The following is a 6,789-nucleotide window of genomic DNA, read 5'->3' as shown; positions in this document are numbered from 1 at the left end:
CCCCCCCGGCCCCGGCAACCCCCGGGACCCTCCGGACCCCCGGACCCACCGCCGCCCTCCCGCCCCGCCGCTCCCCTGACCTCCACATGAGGCCGCGGCCGCCCGCCCCCAGCGCGCCTGCGTGCCGCGCCAACACTCCCGCTGCTCATTGGCTCGCGCCTCCCGCGGCATTCTGGGATGTGTAGCTCTAGGCAGCGCTGACGGCAGGCAGTGCCTACAGCTCCCGGCGTGCATCGCGGCGCCCCGCAGGCTGAGCAAGGCCGCGCGCTATTGGCTGGAGCGGCGCGCTGCGCGCAAGGGCTCTTGGGAGGTGTAGTCCCGGAGGCGGGAGGGCACGTGGGGACCGCACTGGGGACAGGGGTGTGCGGGGACAGGGGTGAGGGGGCTGAGGGGACGAGGGAGCGGCCAGAAGGAGCAGGGAGGGTGGGCGGTCTCTCCAGACAGGGAGACATCCCAAACACACCTGTATCATATCCTCCATAGGTTCCTTCCAACCCCAGCTCTCCTGGGATTCTGTGCAGATCCCACCTGTCCCAGGTTGGCACAGTCGGGACTGGTTTGATGTGACTCTTTAACTAAAGAACAGGTCAAAGGGCTCTTCCTTTGGTCCTGTAAATCCCAGAATCCCAGAAGAGCTGGGGCTGGAGGGGCCTGTGGAGATCATCCAGGGCAGGGTCACCTGGAGCAGGTGACACAGGAGCTCATCCGAGTGTGTTTGGGATGTCTCCAGAGAGGGAACTCCAGAGCCTCCCCCATCCCAGTGCTCTGCCACCTCCATGGAAAAGTTTTTTATCAAGTCGAGGTGGCCCTTGTTGTGTTTTAGTTTGTGCCTGTCCTGTCCCTCGGCACCACTGGGCAGAGTCTGGCACCCCCCTGGCACCCCTTGGGAGATATCTGTGTGGATTGATGAGATCTCCTTTCAAATGGGATACTTGTATGGGTATTTGAAATATTTATAAGGATCGATGAGATATTTGTATGGATATTTGAGATATTTCTATGGATTGATGAGATCTCCTCTCAGCCTTCTCCGCTCCAGACCAACCAGGCTCGGCTCCCGCAGTCTCTTCATCAGAGAGATGCTCCACACCCCAAATCATCTTGAGCCCCTGCAGACAAAGGCCCCTTATTCCCTCTCCCCGGGAATCCCCCCGATGCCGCTAGAGGGAAGCAGCGCTCTCCCTTCGGAGAAAAAGGGAAAAAAGAGAGGGAAGGGAAAAATCCCCACCAACCCTCTGCCCGGAGAGCGTTTTCCCTCGGATGCGACACCGCTGGGCACGGGGGACTTTGTTACCCAGCCCGGCAGCATTTTGGGATGACAACAGAGCTGAGCCCCCTCCTGTAGGGCCCAGAGGATCCCAGGAATTCTCAGGGATTCTCACCCTGTCCCTCCTGGGAGCTCAGAGAGTCCTTCCCCCCACTCTGCTCCCTGGGGCGAGGCCGAGGCTCAGCATTCCAGGGCCAGAGGCTCCCTCCTGGCTGCCCTGGCAGTGGGGTGAGGGATGGGGACCCTAAAAGCGAGGGCAGGTCCCTGCTGATGCCCCCCGTGCCTCCAACCGTGCTGGAGCGGCTCCTGCCCGGGAATGTCCCCCCTCCCGGGTCCCCTCTGGCCCTCGGGGGTCCCCCCGGGTCCCCAGCCCAGCTGTGCTCACAGATGTGCACTGGAAGCCCCGGCCTGGGTTTTGCAACCCTCCTTGTGAGGCCCCCAAAGCTCTTCTGTGCCGCTGGGAAGCGGCTGCTGAGGAGGATGGGGCTGAGGGGAAGGGGTTGGGATGTGGCTGGAGCTGCCAGGGACCCCCCAAAGCCCAGCTGGAATGGGGGGATCCCAGGGAGCCACGGCCCAGCCCTAAAAGCTGCTCTGAGCAGATCCTGACCCTGCTTGGGATCATTGCTCCAACACCCCACGGGGTTTGGGAGCCAAATCCTGGCAACCCTGGGAGGTGGGAAGGGTGCAGCTGGATTTTGGGGGCTCCCACACCCACTCCAGGGACACCCCAGGGAACATCCAGCTCTGCCTCGGCCCAGCTGGCAGGACCAGCCCCCACATCCCACCCCATCCCAGCGGATCCCCTCCAGGGCTTTTCCCCCCAGGGATGACTTTGCCCCGGGAGGTTTTTATCTCCTTGCCTCTGATCCAATAAAAACATCCTAATTGGTGACAAAGCCACAGCCACGATCCCCCAGGGATTTTATTCCCTTTCTGACACCAAACTCAGCTGTTAAATTTGGGATTCAGGGAGCTGGGGGACGGGGATTCGCCCGGCACCACCCTGTGCTTCTGCATCTCCCTCGCTGCCAGGTCTGTGCAGCCCCTTCCCTTCCCCTTCCCATGGAAAATGAGAGGTTCCCATTCATGCAGAACAGGGAAAAAGGCTCGTGGCAATGGGGATTTTTGGTCCAGGGCCCAGGTTTTGGGATGGGAGCTGTGGGAGCCGCCGGGTCGGAGCCGGTGCCACCCTCCCCAGGGAGCGGGAGGAAAATGGGGCCTTTGTGCTGGGGATGTCTGGAGGGTGATTCAGCCCCGGGGTGACGCCGCTGACACGGGCTGGGGGGGCCTGGGGGGTCCCACTGAGTCCCCCCGACATCCAGAGAGCTCATCCCGGGCTTTGGGGGGTGGGGGATGTGGCACAAGGGCTCGGGACCTGTGGGGTTTGGGGTGGGGACGAGGGGCAGCAGGAGCATCCTGGGCCCTTGGGAAGGGGCTGAGGGGGACCCCAAAACAGAGCTGGGCTGGGAACCCACTGTCAGTGAAGGTGGACCCCAAAACAGGGCTGAGACCCCACTCCTGGTTATGGCAGGGAACTGAATCCCAAAATAGCACTGGGACCCCGCTGTCAGTGATGGTAGGGAACTGCACCCCAAACCAGTGCTGGGACCCCATTTTTGGTGACAGCAGTGAAGGTGACCCCAAACCATCCCTGGGACCCCGCTGGGGGCGGTGGCAGGAGCTGCCCCCCTCCCTTGCCTCTCTCCCCGAGGCTGCCCCCCGTTTTTGGGGGGCGTTTTGGGGGACATTCCTGCCCGGGGCTCAGGAACCAGCAGCAAGAAGCGGCTCATTGTGCTCGGCCAGCCCTGCCCGGCCGAACAAAAACCCTCCTCTTCTCCCTCCCTCGGCCCCGCCGGCGCTGCCCCCGGACAATCCACGGCACCGAATCGCCAAGTGCGGAGCATCCAAGCGCCCCGTGCCCCAGGGAAGATCCAGGGGGAAGCTGTGGCCCGGCCCCGCCCCAGCCCGCGCTGGAAAGAAGGTTTTTCAACCCAAAAAGCCGCGCGGTGCGTTCCCCGTTCCCACCCAGGCGGCCCTGCCCGGGGGTCCCGGCCCTGCCCCCGGCCCCAAAGCCGGTTAAGCCTCAATGAGCGTCCCAATTGAATTAGTTAAACTGCATTAAAGCCCTGCGAGGACACGGTTCAGAGTGGAAACGGCCCTAATGTGATTTCAGCCCAGTTCCCTGCCGCGATTTGCAAGTCAGAGAAATCAAATTAGGGGCTGTTTTCATTCTGAACTCTGTCCACACAGGCCAGTAATGCAGCTTAATTAATCTGCTTTAAAATTGAGCCTGTCTTTCATTCTGGCTTCACCTGACTCACCCCGGAGGAGCAAAAGCCCACCGGGAAGGAGGGCTGGGACCCCTGGGTTTAGATTTGGGGATGGAAAGTCCTGGAGGGTCTAGAGAAAACCAGGATTATCCCTAATCCCATCGGGGAATAATCTGGGGTGGAGCCCCGAGCTGCAGCTCCCGCAGAGCTGGAATTGGAGCATCCCGGCTGCTTCCCGGCGTTCCAGCAGCTCCGGGGGCTCCAGGGCGGGGGTTTCCCGCTTCTCCTCGGGGGTTATCGCCCCTCAACAGAGTCCCCTTCCTTTGGGGAAGCGAACGGGCAGCTGGAACCGGCTGCACGAAGGCCCGGGAAGGCTGCGAGGGCTGGGAATTGTCATCCAGCAGCTCCAAGGAAACCGGGGCTGGGCCAGGGAAAACCTCAGTCCCCGCAAAACCCACCGGCCCTTTATGTCCCACGCACCCTCCGGCTGCTCCCCATCCTCTTCCCGGTTCCCTTTTGCCCATCTCCTTCCCATTTCCCTTTTGCCCATCCCAAATTCGCAGAGGGAAGGGGCTGGGGGGGGGTCTGGGCATCAAAACACGACCCCCGGGGGGACCTGGGGACACCTCCAAGGGCGGGGGGGGGTCTCTCCCACCCTCCCACCGCTCCTGTTTCCTCCGCGCAGGTAAAACGGCATCGCCATAACGGCGCTGCAATTAAAAGGGAGTTAATGACTTAATGAATCATCACAAATTAACACGCGACCCGCTGACCCGCTCTGGTTGTGGCCACCGCCTTTGGAATTGCGGATCCTTTCATTTCCCTGCGGCAAATTGGCCGCTCATTTAGTGTCTGTAGGAGGGCGGGGGGGGGGGGAGAAAGGGGAGGGTCTGCAGGGCAGGAAAAGCCCTGCCCGGAGGGGGTGACCCCCCCAATTCCTCCCTCCCCCCGGCGCTGACCTGCAGCCCGAGCCCCGGCACGGCCCAGAAACTGCCCCGTCAGCTCCTCCTCGGCCGCGGATCTGCAGCGCTGCAGAAAATTCAGCCTTAAATTAATTTACGGCAAATGAAATTACGATTTTTCGGGGCGCCGAGAGCCGAGCACGTGCGAGGTTCGAGCGCTGCTGCCGCTGCCGCAGCATCTCCATCGCCCCCCGCCCGCCCCAGAGCCCCTGCGAGCATCCAGGGGGTGACGGGGCCGGACTGTCCCGCTCATTAACACTCATTAACACATTAACTGCCCCTCGAGGGCTCTCCCTGCCCCGGCTGTGCCCACCCAGGGACCCCCGGGACTGAATTCTCTGCCGAGCCCCTCCTCACCCCCCGGCTCTGGGGGGGTCCTGCCGTCCCCAAAATCGCATCGGGCCCACCCTGCCCTTCCCCGGGCGCTTTCCCCTCTCCCGTTCCCGGCCCGGGCCCCCCTTCCCTCGGCGTTGGAGGGCGGTGGGTGCTGCGGGGTGGGCGCTGAGCCGGGGATCGATGTCTCCATGTGCCGGTGACGTTGGATTCATGTCTGGCTGCTCCAGCCCCGCTCCCCCCGTGCCCGGGGGGCTCTAAAAGCATTTCCATCCAGCGGCTGCGTTCCAGGAAGCTCTGGAAGGAGCCCAGCCTGTGCCGGAACGGTGGCACGGCCTCGAAAGGGGGGAGTTCACCCTGGACTGGTGGAGTTTGGGGGTCTGGGAAGCGCTGGGACCCCCGTGGAGCCGGGGCAGCTCCAGATTTCTGTGCCACTGCACTTGCTGGAAGGGCAGGAACAGCCTCCACCTCGTCTGCAGGGGAAAAAAAGAGCAAAATTCCCAGTTTTGGGGTGATGTGGCCGGGATTCCAGGGGGGGTCTTTGCTGTTGGGGTTCCCACAGGGAGGACAAACCCTCCTGGGGGTTGGGTCTGGGGGATGCACCAGCCGAGACCACCACAGACCCCCCGGCCCCGAGCTGGGATCAGCCCAGGGGAACGTTCTGGGCTCTGTGTGCGCTGCATCCCCGGGATAAATCCTGCCCTGTCTCGGGATAGATCCTGCCCTCTCCCGGGATAAATCCTGCATCCCACTCCTGGGATAAATCCTGCCTTCTCCCGGGATAAATCCTGTCCACTCCCGGGATAAATCCTGCCCTCTGCCTGGATAAATCCTGCCCTCTCCTGGGATAAATCCTGCCCGCTCCCGGGATAAATCCTGCATCCTGCTCCCGGGACAAATCCTGCCCTCTCCCGGCCCCGGACAATGGCCCCTCAGTGTCCCCTCGCCGCCAGCAGCTGCCCGAGTGGCCACAGCCCGAGGCCCCGCGGCCCTTCCGCCCCCGGGGGGGCTCCGCGGTCCCCCCATCCCGCCGGGAAGGGCCGGGCCGAGCATCCCCGTTTCCAGGGGAACCGCGAGCGGGTCAGGGAGAGGTCTGGGATGTTTGAGCCTTCCTGTAAGGGCCGTAATTGCTCATTTGTGTAGCGCAATTAGTCCCAGGTGCTCGTTCACGTCTGGGTGACCCCGGCGGGTCCCCCCCCGGCCATTCCAAGCCGTGGGATCGATATCGGCTCCTGGCAAAGCACCGAGTCCCCTCCGGGCGCTGGGCACGTTCCCATCCCTCGCCCTTGACCTTCCTGTTCCTGTTCCTGTCCCTGCCCAGCTCGGCTCATCCCCAATATGGGATGGGGTGGGGGCGCCCCAAAATGCGGCCCCTCGGAGGAGCAGAACCATCCTCATCCCAAACCCAGGGACAGTCCAGGCTGAGCGATTCCAGGGGCCGGAGCCATCCCTGGAAAAGCCTCCCCCCGCTTCCCAGGGCCTGGGAGGAGCCGGGGGGGAACAATCCAGGGCTTTGTGGGGAAGGGACGGTCCCGAACGCCGGCGGGGTCAGACCCCGCTGCCTTTTGTCCCCGGGCAGAGCCCTCGGGGAGGGACACGGACTGAGGGGTCCCTGGGAACAGCGGTGGGAATCACAGCTGGAAGAGGGAATGGGGGGAGCAGGGACGGGGGGGTTCGCTGGGTGGGGGGAGGAGGGGGCACAGGAATAGGGGGGTCACAGGGATTGGGGGGTTCCCAGGAATTGGGAGGGTTCCCAGGAATTGGAGGGTTTCCAGGAATTGGGAGGGTTCCCAGGCACTGGGAGGGGGTCACTGACATTGGGGGGAATCACAGGAATTGGGGGGTTCCCAGGTGTGGGGGGTCTCACAGGTATTGGGGGAGTTCACAGACACTGGGGGTATCCCAGGAATTGGGGGGGTTCTCCCAAGCATAGGGGGGTTCTCAGGGATCATGGGGG

General features: G+C 63.3%; 1 protein-coding gene across 2 annotated transcripts in view; it reads right to left on the bottom strand.

Moving 5' to 3' along the window:
- Positions 1-152, bottom strand: part of PHB (prohibitin) — a 5,746-nt gene extending 5,594 nt beyond the window's left edge. The window contains exon 1 of one of the 2 annotated variants that reach the window (XM_027697076.1): positions 81-152. The gene's annotated coding sequence lies outside the window, so the exon portion shown is untranslated. The other variant, XM_027697077.1, reaches the window with a different exon arrangement.
- Between the last annotated feature and the right edge of the window lie 6,637 nt (positions 153-6,789).

Source organism: Neopelma chrysocephalum, unplaced genomic scaffold (genome assembly GCF_003984885.1).
Source record: "Neopelma chrysocephalum unplaced genomic scaffold, ASM398488v2 Primary Assembly neopelma1_118, whole genome shotgun sequence".
Taxonomy (NCBI): Eukaryota; Metazoa; Chordata; class Aves; order Passeriformes; family Pipridae; genus Neopelma; species Neopelma chrysocephalum.
Note: the sequence above shows the minus strand (reverse complement) of the source record. Positions and strands in the feature narration are given on the sequence as shown.